A 19,575-nucleotide genomic window follows, 5' to 3' on the forward strand; every position below is an offset into this window, starting at 1 on the left:
GAAATAAAGAGATGTGGGGGGAGGAAGAGAAGCGGGATCCTGGACACTGTCCGGTGTACTGACCCTGGGTCAGCTGCCTCTGATGTATGATCGAACATTAGTGTGCTCACACCACATTTATTAAATAGTGTAATGATAAGATGATAGGGAGAAAATATATGACATTAAAACTGGAGCCCACACAGTGCGAGCGGCTGTCCGGCGGCCTCGCTCTTGGAGGTAATATCATCAAATAGGCGTGGAAACCGCTCACGGGGAATACAAATGTTGCCTTTAAGTCTTGGATGGGTGGCTGAGAATGTGGAAGCATACTAAAGGAAGAAGATTCAGTTCTTTAGTGGATTAATCACTGTCATCATCTGAGCATTGTGGAGAAGCAATTTAGATGGTAAATACCAAGTTTGATCATATATCAAATGTTGATAGTGCGGCGTGGCAAACTTGGCCTGCACATTTTGGACAGAAAAAGACATATGACGAATTAACATGCTTATTTGTTATCAATGCAGCTTCATCTTGGTGAAGCAAGCATCATTTAGATTAGCTTACGTGAATATCAACGAATTGATGGCACGTTCTTCTGAAGAGCTAATACACAAATCAAGCTAATGAATTTGTGACGGGAAAAATAAATAAATATATATAACCCTATTAATGTCCATTTGAAACCCATTGATCTTATAGCATTAATTATGAGATTCTAATTGCAGTGTACATGCATTCATGCCACATCTAACAGTCTGGTAAATATACCCAAATGCCAATTCAAAAGCAGCTTCTGAAAACTAGGGTTTATGTTTAATAAATTATATTTTGAATAAAAAATATTTCTTTCTAATGCTACTTTTTTGGAAGAGTCTATTAAATGCTTTTATCGTTTAACACAATGATGACTTTAAATGATCTTTTGGGGGGTAATTGCTCAGCTAAAATTTAAACATGATTAATTTGTGATTAATTAGCACATTGTGTAATTAATTATTATTTATTTATTATTAAATTAACAGCACTTTAATAGCTTGACAGCCCAAGGTATGTTTGCATGTATGTATGTATATGTAACAAAAAATGGATATTATAATTATTAACATAAAATATAAATATCCAATATTATAATAATATGATTTATTATTAATTGATATTTAATAATGTAATTTTAGCTTTATTACATTACACCTTTTTATTACATTTTATTACATTTACATGTTTTCGAAAGATATTTGATGAATGCCGAATGACTGCTTAAAAACGGCATAAACAGTGGTCTAAAATATTGTCTTAATAGGTACTTAGCTATTAGTTACAGTAAGACCTGGCCTAGATGAGATCAGCCGAAAAAGAAAGTTGTTTTAGAAGAGGAGCAGATTTTATTCTGACAAATGAAAACAAAAATTAAGAATGGTTAAGAAAGTTTCCTTATGTGAAAAAAAAAAAAACAGAATAATTTCTGAGTAGGTTTTGATTTAATGTTAACGTCGGAGCGAAGCTGAGAAATAATAAGTATGTACTGTATGCTTGGTTATGAAGCAGTTAAGGACTGCGGTATCTGCATATGATTATAGGTTTTGAATATGTGAAGTGTATTGGGAACAGTCTTAACCTTCACTAATGATAGTAGCAGGTCCAGTGTGGAATACCTGTTTAGATGGGGATGCCACATAGAGAACTACAAGGCAAACAATTCACCATCCAATGCTTTGATCAGCAGCAGATGTCAAAATTATCTCTTTACTTTCAGATCAAATGTCAACTCAAAGTCAATGGAATACCGCGGTGTGCATGCATGGTGAAAATCACTTTCATCTTTTGCTCTCTCTGTGCCTTGATGGGACCATATAAGCTATCTATTATTTACAAGTCCTCTATTCAACAATGCTGGTGGAGTATGGGTTTCATCTTAATAACACAACTGCCATCTAATAAGGAAGTGAAGTCTGGATGATGAGAGTATGATGCCAGTTTTGGCATTTTCACAGGGAATCCTAAAAAAGAAAAAAAAAAAAAAGAAAAATTAGTGATGAAACAAGTTAATTAAAATAAATTATGTCAGAACTGCTGTACCGTTTTTAGTGCAGTTTGTTTATTGCACAATGCTAATTATGAACAGAAGGCACTTCTAGGAATAGGGTACAGAACAGTGCTTAAAACACTGCAAGATTTTGGTGTGCGAAACCAGGCAGTTAACCTTGGGAGGTAAAAATAAATATTTTACAAGCTGCTTTATTGTATGTTTGTTATCTATGAGGTTTGTCATGTTTTATTCACTTTAAAGTCTAAATTTGGTGTAAAACCCTGATTTGATTGATTGTTTTGTTATTGTTGAGCAATAAACCTTAAATTAACATTAAAATGACAAAATGTTATATTATGTATGCATGTATGTATTTGATTGTTTGTGTATTTATTTATTTATTTAATAAAACTGTTGCTTAGAGCTGTTAGTTTGTAGCTAATCATAAATACATTTTAATAATAATTATATTGTCATTAAATCTAAAACAATCTGTACTACAATCATCAATTAAATAGGTTATTGAACTGTTATTTTATTTGCATTGTTGGATACAATAAGGAAGGTCAAGACCTCAATGGTGAAACAGGACAAAAGCTCCAATCTAAAGGAGGGTAGGGTTTTATTTTTAATTGGGTATCCAAATTATTTCTTAGTTCTCACAACATACTGTAAAATATGAGAGTGTGCTTCAATAAATCATCAGGTGCCAAAGTAGCTCTGTTTCATGGAAAGTGGCAGAATGAGATTGAGGATGTTACATAAAAAAATAATAATAATAATAATAAGGCTGAGTTTGGAATTTAGCCATTGTCAGAGCAATTATTTCATCAAACCGGGTCTTATCCTTCAGGCCATAAGCAAATTATGACTTTAAATAGTACACAATAATATATGAAGGCCGAGCTATCCCATGCTGGAGTGATCTACTATTTTAATAACACCCTAAAGAGATTCCACCCATTAAAATCACTACTCTGACTATACAGATTTCCATTAAACATTTATTGATATTGAAGGCATGTAAAAATAAATTAGTAAAAGGACTGGATTGTTTTACATATGGTGCTGAACGCAGTGGGGAACAATGGATCACAATGAGTTAGAAATGAGAGGCAATTCCTTTCATTATGTTCTCCTAGCAGCCCAAGTTTATAGCAGGTCCACATTACTGGGACATACTGAATTATACATCCAGTGCAATTTCTGTTGAAATAGCTCCATAGATTACCTTAAATGCAGCTAAAATTTCTCAGTTGAATATTTTTATTCTAAATAAGTCTGGTGAAGTCACCATGCATTCTTATTAAAATGCTTTTATTGAAAAACTTACTGTCTTCCAGATGCCTACTGGGAAGCTTTGAAGTCACATTTCTTGTCCTGTCATTCCTGCACCGTCTCAAAGAGAACCTCCTCTAGCCGGAACCCCCTTGGCAAAGTTGATGTCATCTGCAGGCACTCTTCATTTTGACCCTGTGTGGCCCAGACAAATGAAAGCCATACAGTTCAGCTTTGGAGAGATACTGACAGCGCTGCTTTGAAATGCTGATTATGCAGAATGTCTGTGGTCCTGCTGACTAAGTGTGTGCTCTACAAGAAGGTTTTGATCAGAGCGATGACCCTACCAGCAGGGGAAAAGCCCCACTCAGCTAATCATTATACATCACAGAGGATCCACGAAACACCTCTCAAGAATTAAAGAGCTTCAGATATTGCTATGTATTTGGTTGCAGTCTGCACGGCAACACTGTAGGCTTGACTTCATTTGTTCAAAATTAGATTTACACCAGTAGTTCTCAACTGGTTTGCTTCAGGATCCAGAAGTAGCAAAATAGTTTGACATACAAGTCCTCAAACTACTACTCTCTATAATGTGTTAATCCATAAACTGCATTGGCCTAACAATAGACAAATACACTCAACGGCCAGTTTATTAGGTAAATCTGTTCAATTGCTTGGTAATACAAATCACTAATCAGCCAATCATGTGGCAGCAACTCAATGCATTTAGGCATCTAGATGTGGTGAAGATGACATGAAGTTCAAACCGAGAACCAGAATGGGAAAGAAAGGGTATTTAAATGACTTTGAATGTGGAATGGTTGTTGGTGCCAGATGGGCAGGTCTGAATATAAAAAAATGCGGATCTACTGGGATTTTCACGCACAACCTTCTTTAGGGTTTACAGAGAATGGTCCGAAAAAGAGAAAATATCCAGTGAGCGGCAGTTGTGTCGACAAAAATGCCTTGTTGATTTCAGAGGTCAGAGGAGAATGGGCAGACTGGTTAGAGATGATAGAAAGGCAACAGTAACTCAAATAGCCACTTGTTACAACCAAGATATGCGGAATACCATCTCTGAATGCACAACATGTCGAACCCTAAAGCAGATGGGCTACAGCAGCAGAAGACCACATCGGGTGCCGCTCCTGTCAGATAAGAACAGGAAACAGAGGCTACAATTCGCACAGGCTTACCAAAATTGGACAATAGAAGATTGGAAATTTTTATAATATAAAAATATTATATATATATATATATAATAAAAATAAAAAGCCGGGGCCTTTACTTACCTGAACTGCAGAAGGTAACAGGCTTTTATTTGAGGCAGGCTTTAATTAGAGGCAGGCCTTTATTTCTAATTCCATCTGTTTGATAAATAATTGTTTTAAATAACCTGTTTTAAATTAAAAGCGATAGTGTTCCAGTGGACAGAGATCATAACATTAGCACAGAATCAGTTCAGAATCAATCACCAAAAGAATCAATTCGGTTCAGATGTGCTCTGTGTCAGTCTGCATCACGCTGAATCAACATGCGCAGTATCATCAGCTCCTCGGTTCTCGAATCAGACACGTCCGACAGAAACTATATATATATATATACATATAGTTCCTGCTGAAGAAAGCAGGTTATACAGGTCTGGAATGACTTGAGGCAGAGTAAATGATTTAACTATCCTGTTAAGAACCATGAGGCATCATATTCCTTAACATCTAAACCAATTCTGGGACACCATCAACCCCAGAATAAGGTCAACATCAGAGACCTCGTTCATCAACGAACCCTGATTAGAAATATTGACAGGTGAGAAATGGCACTGAGGAATCAGGTAGGAGGTGACATGAAGCTTCTTCATCATGAAAAACAGCTGTGACCGTACAGTGAGTCTGGATTAAAAGCCACGATGAGGAACTGACCCGTCACTCAATGCAAGACAAATGGGCATAGCGTGTCTGTATACATGTAAGCGCTCCCAACACGGTCAATACCAGCAGGTTGGACACAAGAAGGTCAGGGATAGAACAAAAGAGTAAAAGAGGTTCACCAATGTTTCTCACCACATTCACTCTCTCTGTTTTCCTCAAGGGATGTCTGGAATCTGCCTCAAGGGAGCAAAAGATCTGGCTGCATTACTCAACCCATGACCCCATAACCTCAGTGCCTTACAAAGAGCAAGCGTCCTTTAAGAAAATGATGAATGACTCCTAAAGTATGGCTCTTCACTTGTGATTTATAAGGAGGTGGTCATATTTGCACTTCTTTTCCCAGCTAAAAAGACCAGCCAACCAGCCAAAGGTGGTTATCCAGCCTTAACTGGTTTAAACTTGTTGAACTTGTTTACCAGCGTGGTCAAGCTGGTTTTCAGTTGTTCTAGTTCATGTTCAGCTGAGAAGCCTAAAACCCCTCTCAAACCATCAAACTAGACCAGCCTAACTGGTGGTCAAGACCAGCTCATTGGAGTCAGAGTCCAACCCAGTTCTGAGTAGGTTGAATCCAAGACAAGACTGAGACCAGAAGAGGGTCTGAATGATTCAGACACTGAACATATTCATTTAAAGTCTGGGTGTCATGCAAACTGTGCAAAAAAAAACACAAAAACTCTGCACAGAATGGATCATATGCATGAACCGGCATAGAGACGTATCCCAAGTCGAGTCAAGACCAAGTCAAAATGCTCCCGAGTCCATGACAAGATTAAAAGCATGAAAATATGAAAATATGGTCTTGGACTCAAACTCAAGACTTACTCCTTCCGTACTTCAGCACTGTTGACTGGTGGGCCAATCAAGAAGTTGTTTGAACAACTGATTCTTTACCTTGATGTTCACAGTTTTTAGCAATAACCAATTCCCAAACAGGAGAATATGTACTCCACTAGGAAAAAACTCAAACTCAAACAATAATAGTTTTTGTTGCTTAGTTGAGTGTTGATTGATTTTGGTATAACCGTAATGGATCATTGAATAACGGGCATTTTATTGAGATTGCTATATGATTCATATTTATAAGAGACCTTTCTGGTTTGGTGTCAATTTAGAGGTACAAAAGACTCACTGATGGGGGCTGTAGGGGGACGAGAAAGGTTGAGAAAACACTGTTCTACTACTGCATCCTTCCCCATTGTGATTTGCTAATTATTTTTCTGCCCAAGGGCCCATCCATCATAATTGGTTGATGCAGAGCAGATTGAGAGATATTCAAGATCTTTTCTGTGTGACTTGTGTTAGCCTGTAATAACTCATATCTTCAACTTTCATGTGTCAGCGTTTTGCACTAAAGTTTTATAATTCCTACGGGCAAAGAAGCTCAACTAACCATAGAGCTCAACAGGCTGCCCAGGGCGCAAAAGAGCAATGGAAAAGTACAGACTCCAGAGAGCTGTGATCTGGGTCAAAGACTATTGCGTAACACATTGACAGGTTCGAACAATTACATTCATAGTTTCCCTCAGATAACCTCAAAACGGTTACTTTGTGGTGAACTTAATGTTACTTCTCTTTCATACTTTCACGCTTTCGTACACATTTTGACAATTTTCATCACTAGTCCATTTCCTTGTCAAAATCAAATCATGGATCATTGAATGGTAAGATGTTATAACTTTATTGTACCTAGCATTAGCTTATAGAATTGAAAATCAGTTCCAAAGTAACTAAAGCAAATTAAGTTACTAAATTACCAATGAGTAGCAATGTAACACACACACAAAGGAGACAAAATGAGATGTTTATGTACAACATATATATCTCTAATTAAAAAAAAATCACTCAATAGTAAGATACAGCCCATTTAAATAGCTTTATTGTAGTTAGCATTAGCTTATAGCTTAAGAAGTGACATGTTCAAAGTAGGTTGACATGACTGCAGCTATTTTGCATTAAATTAATTTAGCTTTTACAGCAACAAGCAACTTATCAGCAACAGGTAGCAATGCAACACAATAAAATGTTATTGTGACAAAATGCTATGTATTTGTAACAAATAAACATCCCTAACAACATCTGATAATAAGGTATTGTCAATTTGAATAGCACTAGTATAGTTACCATTAGCTTATATCTTGAGAAGTGGAATTTTCAAAGTAGCTTAAGATGACAGCAGCTGAGTTGGGATAAAAAAAATCCTAGCTTTTACAGCAACAAGCTACTTTTTATGCATAGCAATGTAGCGTGACAAAATAGATTGAGACAAAATGAAATGTTTATCTCTATTTAATCCAATAGCAAGATGCTCTTTTAAACAGCTTTAATGTAGTTAGCATTAGCTTACTGTAGCTAGCATTAACTATCGACTTTTTTTCCAATTAGTAGCAATGCAACGCAAAATGTTGTAGCCACAAATCTAGATGTTTTGTCCCACATGTACATCTCTAATTACATATCCGAAACATATCTGTATTTTTATCAAATAATATTGTTGACAATATTAGATATACATTAAGATAATATACTGTGTATTTCCCATTTAAAGAACATTACTGTAGTTACCATTAACTTATAGCTTGAATTAGTTTCAAAATAGCTTTTCCAATACTGCCCTGATGTGAGGTAAAAATATGTTGCACAACTTTCAGGATTGTGATGAAGTTTAGAGTCAGGAAAATTGTAAAAGGGCAGTGTGAGGTTATTGATATGACAATGTTGATAAGCCATTGTTAGCCAAACAAATGGGATTGAAACCACACTTCTGAAACCACACAGCCCAAGTTGTTTGTTTGGACAGCAGTGCTCTGTGGGTGGGGACGGTCTGTCTGATGAAGACTATTTAAACCAGAATTTGAGGTGTGTTCTCTCTAACTTCCTGATATCCTCGTCTCCATCAGTGTCCCGTTTCGGAACAAAAGGGTTTGTAGCACTATATTAGAAAATATCAAACATCAAGGGAATGCAATAATGACTCCAACCATACAGTAGTTAAATCACAAGTCAAGACATCTGCTAAATGAGTAATAGGATATTTTGTAATTGTAATATATACAAATGTACACAAATTTACAATTGCATTAAATGTGGATTGTTTGACTTAAGATATGGCACATTCTAAAGTGGGTTCTAGAAAATTATAGTATGCAGCAGCAGCATGTAAAATTCCATTATATTTCCCTTGCTGTGCTCAGTTTAAAGAAGCTGGTCATTCAACACATGTGTTTTGTCATGTTACTGTCTCATACCTCCTGTGGAGAGGTTTGACAGTTTTGAGGTGAAGGTCGTGCTCTCGGGGGTCAAAGGTTAAAGGAGAAACCATGCTAGAACAGGGTTTAAACTTAATGACTCAAAGATGGATTATTTTTTACTGTGTACCTGTAATCTGAGCTGGTTTTAGTCACTAAAGACCACATCACACTTTACACAACTTGAGTTGCTTGTATTTGTATCTCATCAGTTTGAACAAGGAGCATGACCAGCAAGAGTCTGTTGTAACAAAAAAAATATTTTAGACACCCTCATGTTGTTCCGAACTCCCCATATGGCCAAAAAATAAATGGCCAAAATATAATTTTAAATGTATGCTGTAACCCACGAAGCTAAACAAAATCTAGTAAGGTTCAACATTCATAAAATAGACAACATATAAAAAATTCAGGAAACCACACTTACCTACATTTAGCGTTTCATTATTTAAATTTTAATTCAAAGGTGCTCAAAGCAGTTACAAAACAATAAATACTTGTAATAAATCCACCGAGACAAGATGAAGTAGAACTCGTATACAGATTTATTTCCAAATAAACTAAATAGACCATGACTTGATTTGTCTACGTACATGAACAAACTGAACTGTTAAATGAACAAAGCTAGCCTAAAGACAACAGCAACATGAGAGCAATTGATACACAACACTAAATGACTAAACAAGGAACACTTCAAGAACACGATCAAGACAACGACACAACACAAAACAGAACTAAGAACCACATGACCAAATCAACCAATAACAAGACACAAGAAAAATAGCAGGATTATACAAGGATGAAGGAAACAATAAAAGACAAGATGGAAATTTAACCCAACGTGTGTGTTTATTAGCATTTTGTAGCAATGGGTAATGGCAGATGAGTTCAAGTAAATAATAGACAGTCTTGGGTGAACTAATGAAGATACTGATGAGTTTTTTTTTTGTTTTACCAGAAGTGGAGAGCACACAAAAGACTGATGAGATGATGGAGATTGCCAGGAGCTGGGGACAGGTGAGTATAGCAGGTTTGGAGGAAGGATATCAAAGGAGAGAGAGGAAAGCTTAGGAGGTACGTAGGAGATCACACGCAAGTAGAGCATACATCTTTTTGAGTCCTTTATCCAAAAGGGAGCCCAGGCAGTGAGGATTGTGTGCTTTTATAGTGCTGACTGGGTGATGAGATGATCCGTGACAGATGTTACTGATTAGAATTCTGGTGATTGAGTGCTGAGTGGTGGATGAGCCTGGTGTGGCCATGACAGTGACAGTGACATTTCTTTGATTGAAATATTAAATATTGTCTGTTTGTATATTTGTGTTTATATATATATATATATATATATATATATATATATATATATATATATAGACCTATGTATGTTAGTCAAAATTTCACAAATAAAGTCAACACTGGCTTACTCTTTAAGTCTATGTACACGTATTTAACTCAGACAAATGTGGACAATATGGCTGATTAAATCTCATATGCTTTACTTACGTGAAAATTACAGGCTTGCAGGAGAAACATTAAGTTCCCAGGATGACTCCTAAATTCCTAGAAACAAAGCCAGACCACACCAATCCTGCACATTCCAGGACATCATGATCACAGGACAAGTTCTGCCAGATTCCCGCATGTTGTGTAGACAACACAAGCCACATCAAGGACAGAGATGGACTGACGCCTCTTTTCAACTACTCTACAGACCAGGGCCTTTCATCAGTGAGCTGCAGTGTGAACAATCCTGAATGTTATTCCTGTAGATCTCAGTTTGATACCCATTCTCTCAACCACACAATCTCACTGTCTTTTTTCTTGTTCTGGGTATGTTTGACAAATGGGTCCCATTTTTTTTTATTAATACAGCTCGGAAAACACTGTTTTAAAAAGGTATCTCAGATTAGAGACTTCTAGAGGAGCTTGATTGTGCTTTTTATAGTTTTGAGAGAAAGGAAACACTACAACTGAGCAGCACTGCTTTTGACTCTCATCTGTAAAAAAAAAAAAAGAAAAATGGCTGAACGGTGGTTATTACACATACCACCAAATAACTTTAGCCTTTACAGTGTCACACTGTGTATTACACTGGAAAATGGCCTGAAAGAGCCTATCTGCCCATTAGGAGGAATACAGGAGGTGTTGCACCACGGAGCGCAGAGGCTCAGACTCTGGCATTTACGGCTGACTGAAGCAGATCTCTTAAAGTTACACAAATGTGCCAGAAGTGCAAACTACCACAAATATGCAATGATGGTTTTTGTGTGTTCTGAATTTTTTTTTTTTTTTTTTTTTTAATTAGGAAACCTGATCCCTCAAGCTACGCCTATAGTAAATTATTCAACATCTACAAATAGATCAAAATCATTGGCCCATTATTAATTCAGTGAATTTAAATGTAGTCAAAATGAATGTTATCTGAATGAATCAGCAGACAGAGATATCTTTGCAGAGATTTTCTTTTACATTTTTGTATTTATGTAAATGACACAAAACTATCAATACCATTGTTGGATCATATTTCACCCCACAGTAAAAGACATTTAAGCTAATAATACTGGCAGTAACATTTAAATAAAACAAATTATATATATATATACATTTTTATTTTTATTTTATCTATTTATTTATCTATTTATTTTTCATCCCTTTCCCACAACTAAATATTTTTTTATTTCTGTAGTATTGGTAAAAAAAAAAAAAAACTAATTACTACAAAGAAAAATAATAATAAATACATTTTTGTAGAGATTTTTTAATGACTTTGTAAAACATGGGGGGTTGGGGTTGTTAATTAATGTCAAAATTATCATATTTACAAATATTTCTTATTTCTGAAGTATAAAAGGAAACTTTAATACCCCACAAATATAACCGTAATTATAATATTACGATGTGAAAAAAAGAACTCTGTATTTCTTTCCCTCTCTTTTTCTCTCTCTTAATTTGAGGTTGAAATATGACATATACATTCCTAATAAGTAAGCAGCTATAGCTCCGAGCATCTGGAATTGTGTTCCTTACACATGCAATGTTCCACCAGTGATAAGCAATTCCGCTTATATATATTAACGCCAAAACCAATTGGAAGAGTATATTTTCATGTTGTGGCTAGTGAAAAAAAAATACATAAAAAAGTGTTTAAATGTGTTTCTGTATTGCTCTTGGGTAGAATTTACATTGCATGTGAGGTAGGGTATAGCACACATTAACACATCTCTCTTTAATGTATAAAATAGCATTCATGTCTCGCATGTGTGGAAGCTATCAAATATAAGTGACAGTTGAAGCATGACCTCACCTTTGAAACTCATTTCCTTTCATATGTGAGCTGTAAAATAGATATTATTAAAGTTGCTGTTGTGATTCAATTTCTTGCTGATCCCACCCCACATCCACCCCCGCCCAACCCCCAACCCTCATTTTATCTCCTGAACAAATGCACAGAATATTTGGAGTTCCTTCATCAAGGATGCTTTCATTCACACGCTTCTAGATAAACATATAGACAAGACCTCAGCATTGTTTCAAAACCTTTTGACCTGCCTATCTAGACAGCATTTCAGGGCAAAATAGCTGCACTTCAGATGTAAAGGTTACTCCAAAAGCTAATCTGTAAAAAAAATATATATATAATATACAAAAAAAAAAAAAAAAAAAAAAAAAATATATATATATATATATATATATATATATATATATATACAGTACAGACCAAAAGTTTGGACACACCTTCTCATTCAAAGAGTTTTCTTTATTTTCATGACTATGAAAATTGTAGATTCACACTGAAGGCATCAAAACTATGAATTAACACATGTGGAATTATATATGGAATTATATACATAACAAAAAAGTGTGAAACAACTGAAAATATGTCATATTGTAGGTTCTTCAAAGTAGCCACCTTTTGCTTTGATTACTGCTTTGCACACTCTTGGCATTCTCTTGATGAGCTTCAAGAGGTAGTCACCTGAAATGGTCTTCCAACAGTCTTGAAGGAGTTCCCCGAGAGATGCTTAGCACTTGTTGGCCCTTTTGCCTTCTGTCTGCGGTCCAGCTCACCCCTAAACCCTCTCGATTGGGTTCAGGTCCGGTGACTGTGGAAGCCAGGTCATCTGGGTCAGCACCCCATCACTCTCCTTCTTGGTCAAATAGCCCTTGATGCCTTCAGTGTGACTCTACAATTTTCATAGTCATGAAACTAAAGAAAACTCTTTGAATGAGAAGGTGTGTCCAAACTTTTGGTCTGTACTGTGTATATATATATATATATATATATATATATATATATATATATATATATATATATATATATATATCTCCAATGTTACTTGCTGATTCTTTATTATTATTGGTTTCAAATGCTGATTAGAATGTTCACTTCCATGTAGGCAATAGACAGTAACACAGTTCACTGTTTTGGAGCAGAGCTTTAGAGTTCCTTGGGGATCATTCATGGGTCTCTGGGTCTATACATTTCCTTCCAGGCAGAAGTGATTCACTAATGCTGGGCTTATTTACAGCCCAAACAAGAGGGATTTTCCATCTTGGACTGGTGTTTCTATTAAAAATAGAAAACTGTCTTGGTTAAAGTGACGCTTGATATGCTGACCTCACAAAACCCCCTCAAAGAGCAGTTGACCTAAAATATTATATTCAGTCATCATCTACTCACCCCTATGTCATGATGAAACAAACTGTTTTTTTTTTTTCTTTTAAATAAATAGGTTTACATTTATTTTAAGGTGTAATTGTTTCAGCTAATTCCACAAATAATTCCACAAACAAGTATCTCAATCTTTAATAATATAATATACAACCCGAATTCCGGAAAAGTTGGGACTTTTTTTAAATTTTAATAAAATGAAAACTAAAGGAATTTCAAATCACATGAGCCAATATTTTATTCACAATAGAACATAGATAACGTAACAAATGTTTAAACTGAGAAATTTTTCACTTTTATCCACTTAATTAGCTCATTTAAAATTTTATGCCTGCTACAGGTCTCAAAAAAGTTGGCACGGGGCAACAAATGGCTAAAAAAGCAAGCAGTTTTGAAAAGATTCAGCTGGGAGAACATCTAGTGATTAATTAAGTTAATTGATATCAGGTCTGTAACATGATTAGCTATAAAAGCTTTGTCTTAGAGAAGCAGAGTCTCTCAGAAGTAAAGATGGGCAGAGGCTCTCCAATCTGTGAAAGACTGCGTAAAAAAATTGTGGAAAACTTTAAAAACAATGTTCCTCAACATCAAATTGCAAAGGCTTTGCAAATCTCATCATCTACAGTGAATAACATCATCAAAAGATTCAGAGAAACTGGAGAAATCTCTGTGCGTAAGGGACAAGGCCGGAGAACTTTATTGGATGCCCGTGGTCTTCGGGCTCTCAGACGACACTGCATCACTCATCGGCATGATTGTGTCAATGACATTACTAAATGGGCCCAGGAATACTTTCAGAAACCACTGTCGGTAAACACAATCCGCCGTGCCATCAGCAGATGCCAACTAAAGCTCTATCATGCAAAAAGGAAGCCATATGTGAACATGGTCCAGAAGCGCCGTCGTGTCCTGTGGCCCAAGGCTCATTTAAAATGGACTATTTCAAAGTGGAATAGTGTTTTATGGTCAGACGAGTCCAAATTTGACATTCTTGTTGGAAATCACGGACGCCGTGTCCTCCGGGCTAAAGAGGAGGGAGACCTTCCAGCATGTTATCAGCGTTCAGTTCAAAAGCCAGCATCTCTGATGGTATGGGGGTGCATAAGTGCATACGGTATGGGCAGCTTGCATGTTTTGGAAGGCTCTGTGAATGCTGAAAGGTATATAAAGGTTTTAGAGCAACATATGCTTCCCTCCAAACAACGTCTATTTCAGGGAAGGCCTTGTTTATTTCAGCAGGACAATGCAAAACCACATACTGCAGCTATAACAACAGCATGGCTTCGTCGTAGAAGAGTCCGGGTGCTAACCTGGCCTGCCTGCAGTCCAGATCTTTCACCTATAGAGAACATTTGGCGCATCATTAAACGAAAAATACGTCAAAGACGACCAGGAACTCTTCAGCAGCTGGAAATCTATATAAGGCAAAAATGGGACCAAATTCCAACAGCAAAACTCCAGCAACTCATAGCCTCAATGCCCAGACGTCTTCAAACTGTTTTGAAAAGAAAAGGAGATGCTACACCATGGTAAACATGCCCCGTCCCAACTATTTTGAGACCTGTAGCAGAAATCAAAATTGAAATGAGCTCATTTTGTGCATAAAATTGTAAACTTTCTCAGTTTGAACATTTGCTATGTTATCTATGTTCTATTGTGAATAAAATATTGGCTCATGTGATTTGAAAGTCTTTTAGTTTTCATTTTATTAAAATTTAAAAAACGTCCCAACTTTTCCGGAATTCGGGTTATAATATAATATAATATAATATAATATAATATCATATCATATCATATCATATCATATCATATCATATAATATAATATAATATAATATAATATAATATAATATAATATAATTTGGAACCTGGATGAAAGTTCTGAGGTTGTTTAACGTTCATTTTATTGTACCATTTTGTGTGTGTGTGTGTGTGTGTGTGTGTGTTAGTCAACTATAAGACAGTAGCGACAGGAATCAGGAGGAGTGCTGGTGACTAACTGACTGGAGACTGTTGTGTTAGCTTGAGTACATAATGCTATCTTGATAATGGTCCAGTTCAGCCGCCTCACAGAAACGGAGTGTGAGATTCAGATCATCTGTCTGTTCCTTCCAGTCTCTCTCTTCCTTTCTCCCAGAGTCTCGTTCCTCTGCTCATGTCTGCCATTCCGTGGCCATCTGCCATGTTGGACCAATGCCTTGAGACAAATAACCGAAGTGTGACTGGGGAAGTACAGCGCTGCTTGAAATCCTTTCAGCAGCAAAACTTGGATTGATTCTGGGCCTACTGTAAACCAAAGCCCTGAACCATAACAAATTATGTTTTCCAGCCACAAATTTAAATCACATGCTCATCGCCGCTGCTGAAGGACTGTCAGTTTAGCTGTTTTTTTTTTGGAGCAGTAAGCGTTTTTTTTTTTTTTTTTTGCTGCTATTTAGCATTTAACTGCAAACTAGATGATTTCATAAACATGACAACCGTTAGCTGGGAAACCTCAGTCAGAGCATGTGACTGCAGTAATGTGAAAGGGAATCCCGAGATTTCCCCGCACTGTTACTGTAATCGTCCATCAGAGCGGTGAAACACAAAGGTCTCCATGGTGATGTGTGTTTATTACAAAACACCCATCCAGAAATGACAGTCTCGCTCACTAATGTCTATTTATAAAGCCTGAGGAAGGAACATGTATGTGAGAGAGGGCAGTGTGGTGGAAAGCTTTGCTCACACTCCGTCTGCTGCTGCTTATACACTTGTACGCTGCTTTGGCAATATAAAATAATGGACATCATAGCAGTGTGCTGAAATCACTATGGCAACTTTGTCAAAGCAAATAATTGTCTTTTGCTTAAACTAGCGAGGCTTCTTCGTCTTGTGTAATTAACTTTTTCTTAATTTACTACTTTTTTATCAGCACTTTTTTACAATTATTATTCCTGTACTACTTAATATTTAGCTTTTTATATATATATATATATATATATATATATATATATATATATATATATATATATATATATATAAAATTATTATTTATTTGAGTTGAAGTTCAGTTTTGGTAATTTCTTTCTTCCCAAGTATTCAGTTTATTTCCAGTCATGTTGGTGCTTCAACTTCAACCTAATTTGGTTAGTTGCCTATTCACCATTTCTAATTTAATATTTATACTTTATTTCAGCATCATTTCAGTTAACAAATATGTTTTAGTTTAATTCCAATAGTTTTAATTGCCAATTTCACCAATGAACGAACAAATGAGTTTATGGATGTAAATTCCACAGAAATACAATAAATAAACTTAACAGTCTAGCAAATATCAGCTAAGAAACATTGTCATCGCTTATACAAGTTATGCACACCGTTCTCATTCCATGCTGATTGTTAAAAGCTTAACAATCATTAAGGACATAAACACAGCAATACAACCACCAAAGCAATGGTACCCACCCACAGTATCTTAGCAACTCCTTAGCAACTAAAAAAATCACTTAAAACACCTAAGACAGCCACTCACAACATGGTTTTCATGCACCACTCATCAAAGCCTCTGCAGATATAAATATGTGTCCTTGAATGATGCTGTTTTATTATTTATTTAAAAAAACACACACATTATCACTATATTTTAAATAAAGGTACCACCATAGCACTTGATGTAAGCACTAACTGCACAATCACAACTGTAATCACAAAACAAAATATCTCACTTCCAAGAAATTCTTCTGACTGTCACACAGTTCACAGGAAACGGTGTGTCAAAAGAGTCTGTGTGTGTCTCTTTGAGTTTATCTCCTTGGAGACGCCAGTGGCCCTGACTCCAGATGATCACAGCGCTACACAGACAATCTGTTTGCAGCCAACACACACACTGTACAAACTGTATATTCTATCGCCCTTCACCAACCCTACACCTAACCCTAACCCTCTCAGGAAACTTTGTGCATTTTTACTTTCTCAAAAAAACTCATTCTGTATGATTTATTATAAGTGTTTTGAAAAATGGGGACATGGGTTATGTCCTCATAAGTCACCCTCTCCTTGTAATACATGTGTCATACCCATGTCATTATACAGAGTTGAGTCCTGATATGTCACAAAAACAAGAGCACACACACACACAAACACACACACACACACACACACACACACACACACACACACACACAAGCTCTACAGTGCCGGACCACACTTTCACATTCACTTCTCAGAAATCAGTTAGACAAGCATTTGTCACAGCACAGAGAAAAGGAAAGCTCTCATTTAATCTCAGATTTAACGATCTGTAGAGTCTCATCGCCGAGCTGACAGAAACTATGCTGCGACCGTGCTCTCTCTTTTGCCAGCCATTTACAGAAAGTTAAAAATGCCGTATTTAAATACCTTCCAGAGATGTTTGGATTTTAGAAACCTCCTTGTGACTTCCTATGGCTGTTTAAAAAGTAATGAGACTGAATAAAAAGACACTCAAGTTAATAGCCTTGAAAAATTGTGCAGGAGTCATTTATCAGCCCTTCCAGGAAGCTGCATGTGTTAGAAACGTTGGCACAGCGAACAGCCTTTATTATAACGGCCATATGCCTTTGATAACTGTTGCCAGTGTGAACTTCAAACTACTAATCATTCATGAAAAGGAAGTATATATATATATATATATATATATATATATATATATATATATATATATGTACGATTAAAATGTAAGAATTTATTTAATGTCAGGTTTTTTTTCTTCAGTTTAATGTATCCTTATTAAATTCATTCATTCATTCATTCATTCATTCATTCATTCATTCATTACTCCAAACTTAATTAGTTTTGTAGTCCAGGAAATACATTTTTAAAAGTACAAAATGTATGTATAGATGATTGAGTTTATCTTGAAAAATGCATGTATAATAAAAATATATTAATAATAATAACAATAATAATAATAAAATAAAATAATAATGTTGTTTAATGTTGTTTGAGATGCACATGGCATGCTCACCCAAAACAGACATGAGCTAAACATTTCTGAGAATAAAAATGTTATTTGTTGTAATTAATCCTCGATTACATAAGAGAAACCAAGCCAACATAAACATCACTAAACAAAGCTGTGCTTTTGAAGGACACAGAAGACAGACACTTGAGCACACACCCACCACTCGCTGTGGGCTCCGTTCCTTTGCAGTGAATCATCAAGGCAGGTCTGGGTTTGGTTGGGTTGGGTTAGTTGGGGTTGTGTTTATATGAATGTGTGTGTGTGTGTGTGTGTGTGTTAGTGGGAGGGACGGAGCAGGGATATCCCTCCATGGCTGCATGCTTATGAGTCATTAAAACCACTGCTGAAAAAGAGAACAGTGTGTCCTGTTTGCATTACCACAGGAAGTCCATTTCAGGATGTAGCAATGCCTCACTATCACGCCACTCAAACAAATATGCATGCATCCAACTGCACACATATTCAAAGAAGCTTCAAAAAATCACTCTGCTAACCACAATAAACGTTAGGGTTTCCCTATATTTTTTTTTACCAATTACTGATTCACTGTACTCCAGTAACATACCTATACAATTTACTTCAGATTGCAGCTGAAATGGACACTAGTAAAACACAGACAACTTAATTCCCCAAATTATGATTACAGGGTAGAAATAGTGATTAATAAAGATTTTGGTTGTTTCCGTGCACAGTGCTGCACTATGTTATGACCTATAATAAATTGAGCATCATTCTCCTCTCTTGTGGCCAAATCTTTGTTTAATGTACTGTACTTCAGTTATCTGTCACTACCATCATAAATTGTCTTTCCAGAGAACAGCATTCCCATTTATATATGAAATATGCAATCTCTGCTGTGATGAGACAAGAGGGCATCCACAAAAGTTGCTTGGGCTCCCTGATTGATCTTAGAATTAACATACTATGTCATTGTGTTAGGGATTCAAACCTCAGTGATGTTTGTTTGACAGCTCAGAATCTGAACCCTTCAGGGCAAAGCCTGCCGCCAAAATAATGTTCAGGTCCCCTACAATAATCTTAATCAAACTGACTAAAATACATATTGAGGTTTGCATCAGATAAAGAAAACAGGTCTGTATTTATGGCTTTTCTGATATACTGTAGTAAACTTGTTCGGTAGCTCACTGCACTTTCAATGCGGAACCCTGGTCCCGTGACAGACGAGTCACAATAAAAGAGTTCAAAGACTTGTTTAAGCAAGCTAAATTGGCATGATTGCTTCAGCAATTTTGTTTTTATCTGACATTTGCATTTGTTAACTATTGGTCAGTTTAGGATTTGGCGTATATGCTACATTATTTTCTAACACAAACATTTTAGTGTTTTGGGTGAATTTTTATTTTTTTTTTTTTTTTTTTGCACATCTTTATGTGGTTGCTAGATAATTGTTAGAGTTTCCGGAAGAATGGCTTTAACTCAGCCCAAAGTCTCTAGTCT

The 19,575-nt window shown here is 36.0% G+C and overlaps 1 long non-coding RNA gene across 1 annotated transcript; it reads right to left on the minus strand.

The window, feature by feature from the left end:
• Nucleotides 1-1,439: 1,439 nt before the first annotated feature.
• LOC132124269 (uncharacterized) lies at nt 1,440-17,698 on the minus strand. Its single transcript, XR_009426739.1, has 3 exons — nt 17,514-17,698; nt 3,345-3,484; nt 1,440-1,982 (listed from the first exon to the last, which is right to left on the minus strand). It is a non-coding gene; the product is annotated as an uncharacterized LOC132124269 (long non-coding RNA).
• Nucleotides 17,699-19,575: the final 1,877 nt, after the last annotated feature.

The sequence above is a fragment of the Carassius carassius genome, chromosome 42 (assembly GCF_963082965.1).
Source record: "Carassius carassius chromosome 42, fCarCar2.1, whole genome shotgun sequence".
Taxonomy (NCBI): Eukaryota; Metazoa; Chordata; class Actinopteri; order Cypriniformes; family Cyprinidae; genus Carassius; species Carassius carassius.